This window comes from Emydura macquarii, unplaced genomic scaffold (assembly GCF_026122565.2).
Source record: "Emydura macquarii macquarii isolate MOO-44397 ecotype Brisbane River unplaced genomic scaffold, CSIRO-AGI_Emac_v2 contig_1363, whole genome shotgun sequence".
Taxonomy (NCBI): domain Eukaryota; kingdom Metazoa; phylum Chordata; order Testudines; family Chelidae; genus Emydura; species Emydura macquarii.
This window is the reverse complement of record NW_027131500.1, coordinates 17,717,816-17,733,588: the sequence shown is the minus strand read 5'-3', so window position 1 is coordinate 17,733,588 and position 15,773 is coordinate 17,717,816. Positions and strand designations below refer to the sequence as shown.

Here is a 15,773-nt window from a genome sequence, read left to right as displayed (position 1 = left end):
GTGTAATCTTAAAGTAAATGTTTTTAGTGCAATCTTAAGGTGAATGTTTGGTCTATAAATGAGGCACATAAAAAGGTGACCATGCCAAGAGCAAAAGGATGTGTAGTGTACAAATTCTTAATTTTCCAGGCACCTGAGGATATAGAATCATAGAATCATACAGTTGGAAGGGACCTCAGGAGATCATCTAGTCCAACCCCCTGCTCAAAGCAGGACTAACCTCAACTAAATAATCCTAGCCAGGATTTTGTCAAGCCGCAGCTTAAAAACCTCTAAAGATGGAGATTCCACCACCTCTCTAGGTAACCCATTCCAGTGCTTCACCACCCTCCTAGTGAAAAAGTTTTTCCTAATGTCCAACCTAGATCTCCCCCACTGCAATTTGAGACCATTTCTCCTTGTTCTGTTGTCTGCCACCACTGAGAACAGCCTAGCTCTATCCTCCCTGAAACCCCCTTTCAGGTAGTTAAAGGCTGCTCTCAGATCTCCCCTCATTCTTCTCTTCTGCAGACTAAACAAACCTAGTTCCCTCAGCTTCTCCTCATAAGTCTTGTGCTCCAGCCCTCTAATAATTTTTGTTGCCCTCCGCTGGACTCTCTCCAACTTCTCCACATCTTTTTTGTAGTGGGGGGCCCAAAACTGGACACAATATTCCAAATGCGGCCTCACCAATGCCGAATAGAGGGGAATAATCACTTCCCGCGATCTGCTGGCAATGCTCCTACTAATGCAGCCCAATATGCTATTAGCCTTCTTGACAACCAGGGCACACTGCTGACTCATATCCAGCTTCTTATCCACTGTAATCCCCAGGTCCTTTTCTGCTGAACTGCTGCCTAGCTCATCGGTCCCTAGTCTGTAGCTGTGTATGGGATTCTTCTGTCCAAAGTGCAAGACTCTGCACTTGTCCTTGTTGAATCTCATCAGTTTTCTTTTGGCCCAATCCTCCAGTTTGTTTAGGTCCTTCTGTATCCTATCCCTACCTTCCAGGGTATCTACCACTCCCCCCAGCTTAGTGTCATCTGCAAACTTGCTGAGGGTGCAATCTACCCCATCCTCTAGACCATTAATGAAGATGTTGAACAAAACCGGCCCCCGCACCGACCCCTGGGGCACTCCTCTTGTGACCGGCTGCCAGCTAGACATGGAGCCATTGATCACTACTCGTTGAGCCCTATACTCTAGCCAGTTCTCCATCCATTTTATAGTCCATTCATCCAACCCATACTTCTTTAACTCGCTGATAAGAATACTGTGAGAGACCGTATCAAAAGCTTTGCTAAAGTCAAGGTATATCACGTCCTTTACTTTCCCCACATCCACAGAGCCAATCACCTCTTCATAGAAAGCAATCAGACTTTCCCTTGGTGAATCCATGTTGACTGTTCCTGATCACCTTCCTCTCTTCCAAGTGCCTTAAAATGCATTCCTTGAGGACCTGCTCCATGATTTTTCCAGGGACTGAGGTGAGGCTGACCGGTCTGCAGTTCCCTGGATCCTCTTTCCTCCCTTTCTTGAAGATGGGCACTATATTTGCTTTTTTCCAGTCATCAGGGACCTTCCCCAATTGCCACGATCTTTCAAAGATAATAGCCAATGGCTCTGAAATCACATCAGCCAACTCCCTCAGCACCTTCAGGTGCATTGCATCTGGCCCCATGGACTTATGTATGTCCAATCTTTCTAAATAGTCTTGGACCTGTTTCTTCAGCACTGCGGGATGTTCACCTCCTTCCCATTCTGTGCCGCCCAGTGCAGTAGTCTGGGAGCTGACCTTGTCTGTGATGACAGAGGCAAAAAAGGCATTGAGTACCTCAGCTTTCTCCACAACCTCTGTCACTAGGTTGCCTCCCTCATTCTCTAAGGGGCCCACACTTTCCCTAATCTTCCTCTTGTTGGTAACATACCTGTAAAAACCCTTCTTGTTCCCCTTCACGTCCCTTGCTAGCTGCAACTCCAATTGTGCTTTGGACTTCCTGATTTCATTCCTGCATGTTCAAGCAGCATTTTTATACTCCTCCCTAGTCATCTGACCAAGCTTCCACTTCTTGTAAGCTTCTTTTTTGTGTTTAAGTTCACCAAAGACTTCTTTGTTAAGCCAAGCTGGACGCCTACCATATTTGCTATTCTTTCTGCACATCGGGATGGTTTGTTCCTCTGCCCTCAATAAGGTTTCTTTAAAATACAGCCAGCTCTCTTGGATTCCTTTCCTCCTCATATTAGTCTCCCAGGGGATCCTGCCCATCAGCTCCCTGAGGGAGTCAAAGTCTGCTTTTCTGAAGTCCATGGTCCGTATGCTGCTGTTCTCCTTTCTTCCTTTTGTCAGGATCCTGAACTCGACCATCTCATGGTCACTGCTGCCTAGGTTGTCACCCACGTCTACTTCCCCTACCAAATCTTCCCTGTTTGTGAGCAGCAGGTCAAGAGAATCACGGCCCCTAGTTGGTTGCTCCAGCACTTGCACCAGGAAGTTGTCTGCAACACTATCCAAAAACTTCCTGGATTTTTTGTGCTCTGCTGTATTGCTCTTCTAGCAGATGTCAGGATGATTGAAGTCCCCCATGAGAATCAGGTCCTGTGAACTGGAAACTTTTCCTAGTTGACTGAAGAAAGCCTCATCTACCTCGTCCTCCTGGTCTGGTGGTCTGTAACAGACACCCACCATGATATCACCCTTATTGTTCTTGCTTCTAAGCTTAACCCAGAGACTCTCAACTGGCTTATCTCCAGTTTCATACTGGAGCTCAGAACAATCATAGAGCTCTCTTACATACAGTGCAACTCCTCCACCCTTTTGCCCCTGCCTGTCCTTCCTGAACAGTTTATAACCATCCATGACAGTGCTCCAGTTGTGTGAGTTACTCCACCAAGTCTCAGTTATTCCAGTCATGTCATAGTTTCTTGACTGTGCCAGGACTTCCAATTCCTCCTGCTTGTTTCCCAGGATTCTTGCATTTGTGTATAGACACTTGAGATAACTAGCCGATTGCCCTACTTTCTCAGTATGAATCAGGAGGCCTCCCCTGCTGCATCCTCCTTCTTCTGCTTCCTTGTGGTGTCCCACTTCCCCACTTACCTTCGGGCTTAAGTCTCCGTCCCCCATCGAACCAAGTTCAAAGCCCTCCTCACTAGATTAGCCAGCGTGTCCGCAAAGATACTCTTCCCTCTCTTCGTTTGGTGAATCCCGTCTCTTCCTAGTAATCCTTCTTCCTGGAACAACATCCCATGATCAAAGAATCCAAACCCTCTCTCCGACACCACCTGTGTAACCATGCATTTACTTCCGCAATGCGACGGTTCCTACCTGGGCCTTTTCCTTCAACAGGGAGGATGGATGAGAACACCACTTGCGCTTCAAACTCCTTTATCCTTCTTCTCAGAGCCACATAGTCTGCAGTGATCCGCTCAAGATCATTCTTGGCAGTGTCATTGGTGCCCACGTGGAAAAGTAGGAAGGGGTAGCGGTCTGAGGACTTGATGAGTCTTGGCAGTCTCTCCGTTACATCCTGAATCCTAGCTCCAGGCAAGCAGCATACTTCTCTAGTTTCCCAGTCCAGATGGCAGATGGATGACTCCGTCCCCCTTAGGAGGGAGTCCCCGACCACCATCACCCTTCTCTTCCTCTTGGGAGTGGTGGTAGTGGAACACAGTGGAGCACACTGGAGAAATGTAAAGAAATACAATATCAATGCAATTGATCACACTTATGCCCATGTTTGTTACCCAGGATGAGAGAGGTTAAACTGAGTATTGATAAAAGACTGATGGTAATGATTGGGAACGCCCTACTACAGTAAGTCATTTTGGAACTGTTATTGTTTTTCTGAGTGTTAGGTTGAGAAGGATTCTCTTAGGGATATAAAAGCTCTTGCTTGGGTGTGAGGAACATTCAATAATTTAGTTCTTGTTGGACCCAGTGGCATTAGCAGAAGTAGTGTGAAAGACTTGCATTTAAGTTTTGAAAAATTTGGAATTTTGTTTAAGAATGTCTAAATGTAAAGCTTTTCCATTTGTCCCAGTCTGTCTCATTCTTCTGCTCCCTGGCCCTCTCCCCGGTTCCATCCCACTGTTTAGATTCATATTCATCAGTCAGTAAATGCCCAGGCCAGCTGTTTGGTATCAGGTCAAATACCAGCAACCTACATTCATCGCACCCCTGTGTGTGCATCCTGTATTGCATTGGACTCTTTTGTTGGCATATTGCATTATGAACTCATGTCTGAGTTGATGTCCACTCTCTGTGCCTTACTGCTTTCCAGGTTTTTCTCTCACATTGAATATCTACTTTTGGATTACTTTTCCCTCCGATATATTACCCTCCTTTTTGTTCAAGATGAATCTAATTTGTGGTTTTTTGCCCACTTTTTAAATCCCTTTAGGTCCCCTTTGTATTATATCTCTGTCTTCACTGATGATTGAAACTCCTCCCAATTTCCTACATGGTTGCAATTTCATCTGTGAATTTCATTAGTATGACATTATTTTCTCTTCTGTATCATTTAGGAAGATTTCATTTAAATAAACCCATGTAACACAAATACCAGTGGTAATCCACTGGATTCCTCCCCCAATTCAGTCCTGTTATTTTCAGTTATCATTAGCTTAATGATATCATTATCTTAGTGATTTAACAGGAATTGATTTGAGAATACATTTTAGGAGACACAGTATCAAACACTTTATTAAAGCCTAAATACATTGTCATGTATCTACTACTTTCCATATGTCCAGTTTTGTGGTTCTGTCAAAAAAAAAAAAAAGAGAAAGAAAGCAAGCAATCAAGTTTGTCTGGCAAGAACTTTCCTTTATTAAATCCTTGCTGCTTATGGCCCATGGTTCCACTATTCTAAGGCCAAGATTCTTAAATATATGCCAAAAGTTAGGCTCCTCAATCCATATTCAAACATCTAACTAAATAAGGATCTGTTCCAAAACCCTTTGAAGTCACTTGGAGTCTTTCCAATGACTTCAGTGGGCGTTGGATCAAGTCTTTAGTGAACTGATTTTGCAAAGGTGCTGAGCATCCAATAGCAACTTGGGAGCTCAGCAGTTTTGAAAATCATTCCATTTACTTGAGGCTCTGATTTAGAAAAGTTTCCCTGTCAAGGACAGCACAAAAACACATGCATTACAATATAAATGTTTAATAATAATAATAAAAGCCTCTTCTCATATCAATGGAACTTAAGCCTATGCTTAAAATTAAGGACATACGTAAGTGCCTGTCCTAAGACAACTACGATTGGATTGCTCAAATGCTTAGAGTTAAGCATATGTGTTAGTGTTTTTAGGGGCACTTTTTTGTTTGTTTAATAAGGAGTAAATAGGAAAGTTGGATAGATTTTATTGCAAAGGATAATAAATGTATGGATTGTATTACAGGGGAGTGTCATTGAAACAAAACACCCTTAGATTTATATCTCAGAAAAAGGAGATTGAGGGATAAAAGCAGGACGGTAGGAGTGATATAACTATTTAAAACGTCAGGCCCTTTTATGTTTATAAAATTTATAGCACACTTTAAAAAGTGACTTTTACAAAGATCTCTACTATTCATCAAGGGCCAAATGGTAACAAAACATTAATAGATGTGCCTGCAAAAAAAATAAAGGCCTTGCACCCAATTTATACCCAAAACATGTATTGTTGTTCTATTCAGATTGCTTGGTTTGAAGTATATTTTTCTAGTTTGATTACTTAACTGAGGTTTTTTGGTGGGTCTACCCTCTACAGGTACCCTTAAGAACTTGACATAAAAAATGAGCTATTAAGGTCATAGTTGCTTTAGGGATCTTCTTTATGTGAACTTTTGCTAATTCTGTGTTAATTTGCTGATATGTCATAACACAGTGCAAAAAGACATGCCAGTCTTGCAAGCTGCTCCATGCACATGGACACTTATGCCTATACAGAGCCCTACTAAAGTGAATAGGGCTTTAGAACTGTAAAGCATATAGGCCAGATTCCCTAGCCTGCTTGAGCTCTCTTCACATTCTTGAATGACACAAAGAAAGCAGAGTCTGGCCATTATTCACCTGCTGGAGATAACTGTGGTGTAGAGGAGTTGGTAGCAGGCATAGAGCTGTCATATGACATGTCAGAAGTGGGAAGGGGCATGTTGGATGGACTGGATCATAATGCTCTCCAGCTATCCCCAGCTGACACATGCTCCGTTGGGTCAGTGAGTGCTCTTCAGTGTGCATAAGGGTGACACAATCAGGTCTTAAGCAATTAGCTTTGAAAAAAATGAGCTTGATAAAAGTTGATGAGACTGATAATAGAAGAAATATACCAAACAATTCCAAAATTGTGTAGTGACAATCTCCTATATCACTTCTTAGTCAGAATATGCAAGCAGTACTTGAAAGCTATCTCATCTGCTTTTTATCATTCTACCTATTTAAGATCAATATCAGTCTATTCTGTCTTTGAGTGATTGCTCATATGCATTCCAGTTTAGGTGTGTGCGTGCCCCGTGCACAGATTCCTGGAACTTTTTCCCTTAGCACACCCGCAGGGCCGGGTGCGGCGCCCCCTGGAGTGCTGCACTCATATCGCGGTATATAGGGCGCTCCTGGCCCCGCGGGTCCCCAGTTCCTTCTTTCCGCCTCTGACGGTTGCCTGAACTTCTGCCCCTTGCTATTGCAAGCAGCAGTCCTTAGCATTATCGCTCTGGTTAGAGCACCAAAGTAGTTGTTAAGTTAGTTTTTGTCATTTAAAAGAGTTAATTAGTGATTGTTTAGATCGTTAAGTGCCCTTAAGGGCTTCAGCGGAGCCATGCCTGGCTCCACTGGCTTTAAGAGTTGTGCTCTCTGCACCAAGCAGTTTCCCATGAGTGACCCTCACGATTGCTGCCTTCATTGCCTCGGAGAGCAGCACCAAAAAGATAAGTGCCAGATTTGCAAGTCGTTCAAGCCCCGTACCCAAAAAGAACGGGACTCGAGGATGAAGGCCTTACTTATGGAGTCCGCGCTGCGCCCGGCCTCCGAGCCATCGAGATCTCCGGCACCGAGCATATCCTCGGTGCAGAGTGCACCTCCAGCACTGGCAGCGGCACCGAAGTCGTCAGTGCCGACTAAGAAGAAGAAGTGGTCTGTGACCACCTCTATGGACTCCTCCCTGCGACCAGCTAAGCAGGGAGACGTTCAGAAGACACCCCAGCCACATGCCATGGAGGTTCCTTTGGCACTGGTGTCTCCTTGTAGGGAGCTTCCCCCGACTCCTGGGGGTGGGGGAGCGCCCCTACAAGGACCGTCGACGCCGGAGGCATTCACTGTGGCAACGGCCCTCATGGTCTTGCCTACGCCTCCGTCTCCCCCTCGGCCGAGGGATTTGGGACTTGCATCTCGGGCAAACCCGCGCTGGGTGGCCCCGGTGGGTGGAGGAAGCATCGCTCCCGATCCTCACCCAGACAGTCGCGGAGGGTGGAGAGCCCATCCCCTCCGAGCTTCGACTCTCGGTCGTCGAGGGCCTCGGCACCGCGGCACCGGGGGTGGTCAAGAGGCCCGAAGAGCCGGCGCAGGAGCTTCAGTGCCGACTCTGGCACCAACTGCAGCTCGGGCACAAGCACTCCAGTGCAGGAAGCATCGCGGCACCGCACCGGCTCGCCTATCGGTAGCCCAGGTCACCATCGCAGAGTGACGGCACCGGGCCAGGAGGTCCTGCCGGTCCCCTTCGATGCGGCACTGACCACAGCGGCATCGGCACCGCCACCTCCACCGCCACCTGCTACGGCACCGTCAGCCTGCCTGACAGGGAAAGCACCAATGCCCCCGGCTCTCCTGGGGACCCAAGCACCGTCAGGCCAAATGACTATGCCTTTGGCGTGCCCGGCACCGCCGTACCCAGCACCGGGGCACTCGGCACCGATGATACCGGCACCGGGACACTCGGCACCAATGATATTGGCGCACACTATGCTTGACCCTACCGCGGTACCGAGCGGCGCAGCGACGGCGGGAAAGGCACGCTCCCATTCAGAGTCACCGGCACATAGCCACAGAAACCGCTGTTCCCGCTCCCGAGGTGGCAAGCGGCGCTATAAGAGGTCGTGCCATAAACACAGGAGGTCTACCAGCTCCTCTAGCTGGTCTTCCTCCAGAAGGCACCGCGTGCATCGACACCATTCGACCTCTTCTTCACGAAGCCGCTCCCTACCTAAAGGCCGTAAGAAGCGGTCCATGGGCTCGGGCCACCGGGGTCGACACGTGGAGGCCCCTCAATTTCCGATGCCGGGTTGGCCTCACGGGCCTTGGCAAGGGCCATACTGGGATCCATGGAGCGCCCAACCAGCACAAGGGGTTGAGTCGCTCCTTTCGGGGGTGGTTCAGCCTCCACCCCACCCCAATTCAGCCAGCTCTGCATGTTCCCTCCGAAGCGGAGTCTGACCAGGATGAGGGTCCCTCCACAGAGCCCACTCCATTATCCTCCTCTTCATCTCCAGATGAAGGGACCTCAAGAGACCACAAGTCGCCCCTTTTTGATTTTCGGGCGCACCAAGACCTCCTTAAGTGGGTGGCCAATAATTTGGGTCTACCACTTAAGGAGATGTCTGAAGAGGATGATCCCCTGTTTGGGCCTTCAGGGTCCTCTGGGCCCTCTCGAGTGGCCTTACCAGTTCATGAAAGGGTCATGAAAATAGTCAAGGCGGTTTGGCAGACACTTTCTTCTGTTCCCCCAACATCTAAGGGAACAGAGAGGAAATATTATGTGCCAAAGGAAAACTTTGAGTTCCTTTATAATCACCCTGCCCCGGGAACTCTAGTGGTGGACACGGCTAATCAAAGGGACCGCCAGGGGGGTCAGGGAAGCACCCCCAAGGACAAGGAGGAGAAAAATTAGACCTCTTTGGCCACAAGGTGTATTCCACTGCCGCATTACAATTGAGGGTAGCGAACCACCAGGCCCTCCTGGGAAAGTATAATCAAAACTTGTGGGCCTCCCTGCAGCGTGTAGTTGCAGTGCTTCCCCCAGATCAAGCTGCAGACCTGGCCACGGTGGCACAGGAGGAAGAGGCTGTGGCCCAGGCAGCCTTACAGTCGGCAAGTGATGCGGCAGACACCGCAGGCAGGGCGATGGCTTCAGCCATCGTCATGCGCCGCTGTTCATGGTTGCAGGCTCTGGTTTATCTCCAGAGGTCCAGCAAACGATTCAGGACCTCCCATTTGAGGGTTCCGGCCTCTTTTCAGAGAGGACGGATGACAGGTTGCATGCTCTAAAAGACTCAAGGGCTACCCTGAGGTCCCTGGGGCTATACACCCCTCAGACATCGAGACGTCAGTCTCGCCCCCAGCCTCAACGACGCCCACCTCCCCCGCCAAGGCCAGCCCCTAGGGCCCCTCAGCCAAGGAGGGGTCGGGAACGGTTTAGAGGGCCCAATCGCCGTGACCGGCAGGGTTCTTCGGCGCAGGCACAGCAAGGCAGCAAGGCTGCATCCAGAAACGGTAATAAACACTTTTGACAGTGACTTTGAGGGTGGCGCTCTTCCTTTCCCCCTGGATCTTAACCTACCCTTTGAAAACAGGCTTCAGCCATACTATCAGGCTTGGGAGACAATTACTACAGACCGCTGGGTCCTGGGGATGGTCCTCAACGGATATGCCCTTCAGCTCACGGCCTTTCCCCCGAATTCTCCTCCTACCCCGTCCCCTTTCGGGGACCCGGCTCATGAGCAGCTTCTCATGCAGGAAGTTCACTCCCTTCTGAGGCTCATCGCGGTAGAGGAGGTTCCGCATGCGGAAAGGGGAAGGGGATTTTACTCCAGGTATTTCCTGTTCCCCAAGGCCAAGGGGGGCCTGAGGCCTATCCTGGACCTCCGTCGTCTGAATAGGTTTATCAGACGAATTAGATTTCGTATGGTCTCCCTAGCTTCTATAATTCCTGCCCTAGATCCAGGGGATTGGTACGCTGCTCTCGATTTAAAGGATGCATATTTTCACATCTCCATTTTGCCAGGACACAGAACGTTCCTGAGATTTATGATAGAAGGAGGCCACTACCAATTCACGGCCTTCCCATTTGGCCTGTCCTCGGCCCCGAGGGTTTTTACTAAGTGTATAGCGGTAGTCGCGGCCCACTTGCGCCGCAACGGGGTACAAATCTTCCCCTACCTGGATGACTGGCTCATCAAGGGCAGATCCAGGATTCATGTACAGAACAGCCTGGAGCTCACTTGCGCCACATGCACCAGACTGGGGTTGCTCATTAATGAGCAGAAGTCCACACTCACCCTGGTGCAGCACATAGACTTCATAGGGGCCACCCTGGGTGCCATTCGGGCAAGAGCCTTCCTGCCACAGCCTCGATTCCAGGCGATGGGTACCATTATTGCAGCGCTTTACAGGTCCCCCACGACGACAGCCAGGCATTGCCTGCAGCTGTTGGGACATATAGCAGCCTCTACATATGTGGTTAGGCTGGCACGTCTCAAGCTAAGGCCTCTACAGGCTTGGTTAGCTTCGGGTTATGTACCTTCCAGACATTTACTGACCAAGATGGTCACGGTTCTCCCACAGGTGCTGTCCTCCCTCGATTGGTGGAGGAACCCGAGGGAGGTGCTCAAGGGAGTCCCATTCAGAGACCTGACTCCGTCAGTAATTCTTATTACAGATGCCTCGGATGTGGGATGGGGAGCCCACATCAGCAGAGACCTAGGCACCCAAGGGTTATGGTCTCCGGCGGAGAGAGCCCTACATATCAACGTTCGCGAGCTCAAAGCAGTCCGGTTGGCCTGCAAGACCTTCCTCAGATTCCTGAGGGGCAGGGTGGTGCAGGTCCTCACAGACAATACCACAGCCACGTTCTACATGAACAGGCAGGGGGGAGCGCGTTCCTCGGCCCTGTGCCAGGAGGCTACATGTCTAAGGAAATTTGCAGTGAGGCACGACTTTCATTTATTTGCCTCTCACCTCCCAGGGAGCATGAACGACAAGGCGGACTGCCTCAGTAGATCATTCTCACCCCGACACGAGTGGTCATTACACCAGGAGGTAGCGGCTTCAATCTTCCGAGAATGGGGTGTTGCCCAACTGGACCTGTTCGCGTCATCTTGGAACAGGAAGTGCCCAAAATATTGCTCGCTCTGAGGTCGCGAGCCGGGCTCCCTGACCGACACATTCCTAATAAAATGGGCGGGGGGCCTGATGTATACATTTCCCCCCATTCCGCTCCTCCCTCAAGTCCTTCTCAAGATCAAGAGGGACAGGGTGAATATCATCCTGATTGCCCCAGCGTGGCCGAGACAGTACTGGTACAGTACGCTGCTCAACCTATCCATCGCCACACCGATCACGCTCCCCAGGCGATACGACCTGCTCTCCCAGGACCAGGGGCGCCTGCTGCACCCGGACCTGGACTCCCTCCATCTGACAGCTTGGAGACTCTCTGGCTGACAGAGGGAGAAAGAGCCTGCTCCTTACAGGTCCAACAGGTTCTGTTGGGCAGCAGAAAACCCTCCACGCAGGTTACGTACCGGGCTAAGTGGAGGTGCTTTACTGGTTGGGCGGAGGCCAGGAGTATCACGCGAGGTTGCTCGCCCATACAGGTGGTTCTGGAATACCTTCTACACCTTAAGATCCAAGGCCTAGCTTTGGCCTCCCTGAAAGTACACCTCGCGGCCATCTTGGCCTTCCACCAGCCACATGTTCTCTACTGGTCCTCTCTTGGAAGGTATCCTTCCTGGTGGCCATTACATCGGCCAGGAGGATCTCCGAGATAAGAGCATTGACATCGGAGCTCCCATATACGGTTTTCTATAAAGACAAGGTCAGGCTGCAGCCCCACCCGGCCTTCCTGCCCAAGGTAGTGTCCCAGTTCCACTATAATCAAGACATCTTCCTCCCTGTGTTTTTCCTTAAACCTCATGGGTTGGTGGATGAACGAAGATAACATTCGCTGGATGTCAGATGGGCTCTGGCATTCTACGTGGAAAGAACCAGGCCCTTCCGGAAATCGACGCAATTGTTCATGGCAGTGGCAGACCGGATGAAGGGCTCTCCCGTCTCCACCCAGCGAATCTCATCGTGGATCATAACCTGTATTAAGACCTGTTATGAGTGGGCGAAAGTGCCCCTTCCAGGACCGGTGAAGGCACATTCGACCAGAGCCCAGGCCTCATCTGCGGCCTTCCTAGAGAACGTGCCTCTGCGGGACATCTGCAGAGCAGTGACCTGGTCATCGGTGCACACCTTTACGACCCACTACGCCATTGTTGAGCAGGCGAGGGACGATGCAGCAGTCGGCAGAGCTGTGCTGAATAGAGCTGCTCGCCAGTGACTCTTACCCGCCTCCAAGGGTATGGCTACTTAATCATCTACATTGGAATGCATATGAGCAATCACTCGAAGATAGAAAACAAGGTTACTTACCAGTAACTGTTGTTCTTTGAGATGTGTTGCTCATATCCATTCCAAACCCACCCTCCGTCCCCGCTGCTGGAGTCAGCAGAAAGAAGGGACTGGGGACCCGCGGGGCCAGGAGCGCCCTATGTACCGCAATATGAGCACGGCACTCCGAGGTGCGCCGCACCCGGCCCTGCGGGTGTGCTAAGGGAAAAAGTTCTGGGAATCTATGCACAGGGTGCGCGCACACCTAAATTGGAATGGATATGAGCAACACATCTCGAAGAACAACAGTTACTGGTAAGTAACCTTGTTGTATCGTGAACACAGCCCCAAAAAGAAAATGCAGCATGACTTTTGCATAAGTGTATGGAATGTTGCAGGGGCATAGGAAACAGATAATAACTTCTTCCACAGTACCCCAAATGACAGTTTATTGGCCCCCTGCCTCATCAATCCTTCTCTGACTCCAAACTCCCTCACACAGAAACACTTATCTTTCCAATGCTCCACTTCACTGGTGACAGACATCCCAACATTCACTGACCGTCAGCTGTGAAGATGAGAAAGCTGGGACTGGATAGTAGATGATAGAAACTAAGTGGATTCTATCACAAATAAAAGGGAAAATCTATCGGGGAGGGATAAAAAGGACTAGGGAAATAGAAAGAAAGGAGGGGAAAGCAAGAGTATAATGAATGATGAGAGGACAAGAGGAAAGGAGGACCGAAAGGTGTGGAGAAAGGAGAGAGATGTGGATCAAAGAAGGGATGAGAGAAAAGAAAAGATATCAGGAGGAGAAGAACTAATACTGACTTCAGAGATGGTAAGAGTGATAGGAAAAGGCCACAGTGTTTGATTAAAGCTCAGACTGAGGCAATGTCAGTGGTATGAGATATTGGTAAATATTTGCAATCTGCACGCTACATATGGCAGCACTGTGTTTGTGTCTTGCTATGTATTCCTAGCCTAGCTTCTTACACATGAGTCAGAATGTCCAGAATGTCACACTGCAGAGCCTCAGGCCCTCGCTAGGAGTTCTTGCATCTTTCAGATCCTTGCTTGTTTTCTTCTTCTCATATCTCACTGTGCCAACTCACTGTCTCTCAGCTACCTCCTCTACTTTAAGTTTGGTTTCTACTTATGTTTCTAAACCAACCACATCTGCTTTACCTTGAGATTATCTGCAAGATGTAAGGGCATATCGAGCAGCAGCTGTCTGCAGTGATAGTCTTGGTATTGCTAAATTGAAAATAAAATTGAGAAAGATCAACATGAAACAGACAGTGGTAAAGAAAATGAACAGTACAAAACTGAAAAGAGTACTGTGAGAATTTCCATCTTGAAATAAGGAAGAGATGAGGCACTGCCCAGGGGCAGAGGAAGGTGAAACACAGACTGGACCTGAAGAAAAATGGGCAGTGGTCAGAGACAATTTGATTCGAGCTGCAGCAGCCACAGTTGGATATCAACATAGAACAAGAATTGGATAAGCCAAGAGATGTGGGATCTCATCATGGAAAGAAAAGGAAAACTGAAAGGAAAACTTCTGAATGGTAAATTCAACAAAATGTTGGAAAAAGCAAAGGAATACAAGAATGCACATAAAGCAGTAAAAAGCAATGCAAAGAAAGACAACTAGAGAGATGTTAAAAAACCTAGCAGCTGATGCAGCAGCTACGATAGGAAAGCACAGATGTGTTTACTGTTGTTCCTGTGCAGAAATTTCAGAATAGAATATGGGCCAATAAAAAGTGAAGATGGAAAAATGCTTACAAGTGAGGTAAAACAAAAAAATAGGTGGTCAGAACATTTCAAATAAGTCCTCAATAGACTCAGCCCCACTTCAGCACCAGATTTCAATTAAACATGAAAACCTGATCAACTTGACATTAACATCACTTCAGTAGAGATGTCAGAAGTACAGGCCACAGTCAAGAAGCTGAAAAATAACAAAGCAGTGGGAGATGATCAAAATACAGCAGAAATGATAAAAGCACTTTATATCATAACCTTAACAAAACTGACAGAGCTGTTTCAATGAAGTTTGAGGAGAAAAGAGACGTCCTCCTGACCAATGGAAACATGGAATCATTGTCCGATAACCCAGAAAAGATGACTTTACTGAAACAACTGGAGAGGAGTTACATTACTCTCTCCTGTAGGGAAAGCCTTCTGTAGCCTGATACTACACAGGTTGAAAGAGGCAGTGGAGGCAAAGCTTAGAGAAGAACAGGCTGGATTCTGTCCCAAGAGATCCTGTGTAACCCAGATTGTCACATTAAGGGTCATTATAACAGAATGTGTAGAATGGCAATCTCCCCTTATCGATTCCATTGATTTTTCAAAAGGCATTTCACAGTCCAAACAGACATACCTTGTGGAATATTCTTCAGCCCTATGGAATCTCAGCTAACGTCATCAACATCATCAAGGCTTTACACAGAGATGTGAAGTGCTTAAACTTAATAAAGTATGGAACTCAAAGATACATATCTATATATCTATATCTCCGTAGATGTAGTTATATATTATCATCACAAAAAAACAGGATTTTCAATGCAAACACAATTTCAGTGCTAACATACAGCTGTAAGAGCTGGAGAGCTACCAAAATGTTAGAGAGAAAACTAGACATCTTTGAAAACAAGTGCCTAAGAAAGATTCTGGGCATTTCTGGAACCACTTCGTGACCATTATGAAATCACCAACCAGCAGCCCATTCCACCAAAATCAAAAAGAAATGCTGGACATATTTGGGGCAAATACTCTGAATGCCATCAAAGTGACTTTCACATAAAGCTGTCAAGTGGAAACTAACTGATGTAAGGAAATATGGATGCCCCAGAGAAACCTTAAGAACCCTTAGCCGGGAGGGGAAAATTGTCTATCAACACCATAGAGCAGATGGAAGCAGTAGCAAATCACTGAGAAAAATGGAAGAGACTGGTTTCTACCCTGTGCACCAGCATTGGCTCAAGGAGGCTAGAATAATAATAAATACCAAATCCATCATCGGGGCATCCAAGAATTTATGGATGTGATCTGGGTCATCCCATAGTTCCCACCTTGTATCACAACATAATTCAAAGCCAAAGAGGTGGCAGCAAGGAGAAAAGGGAAGCAAAAGCATTTGGGCCTAGTGTAGAAATATACTGGAACCAAGATGAGGAGGGGGAACTAGTAGAAGCAAAAGGAGAAGGAAACTTAGATAGCAGGACATGGGCCCGGCAGAGGTAGTTGGGCCCAGACCCTAAAGCTCTGAGGAGAGGTGAGGGCAGGGCTGGATTAATGCACAAGGAGCATAGGCTCATGCTCAGAGCCCCTGCTCTGCAGTCATCTGATTACAGCACTTTCTGCATCATTTAGAAGAAGAGCAAGAGAGAATGTGATGTCTGCCTGAGTCTCCAGACAACCGGAAAGAGTTGCTTGGAA

General features: G+C 48.1%; 1 protein-coding gene across 5 annotated transcripts in view; it reads left to right on the top strand.

The window, feature by feature from the left end:
* Window positions 1-15,773, top strand: part of GLRB (glycine receptor beta) — a 101,239-nt gene that overhangs the window by 50,869 nt on the left and 34,597 nt on the right. The window lies entirely within an intron of this gene.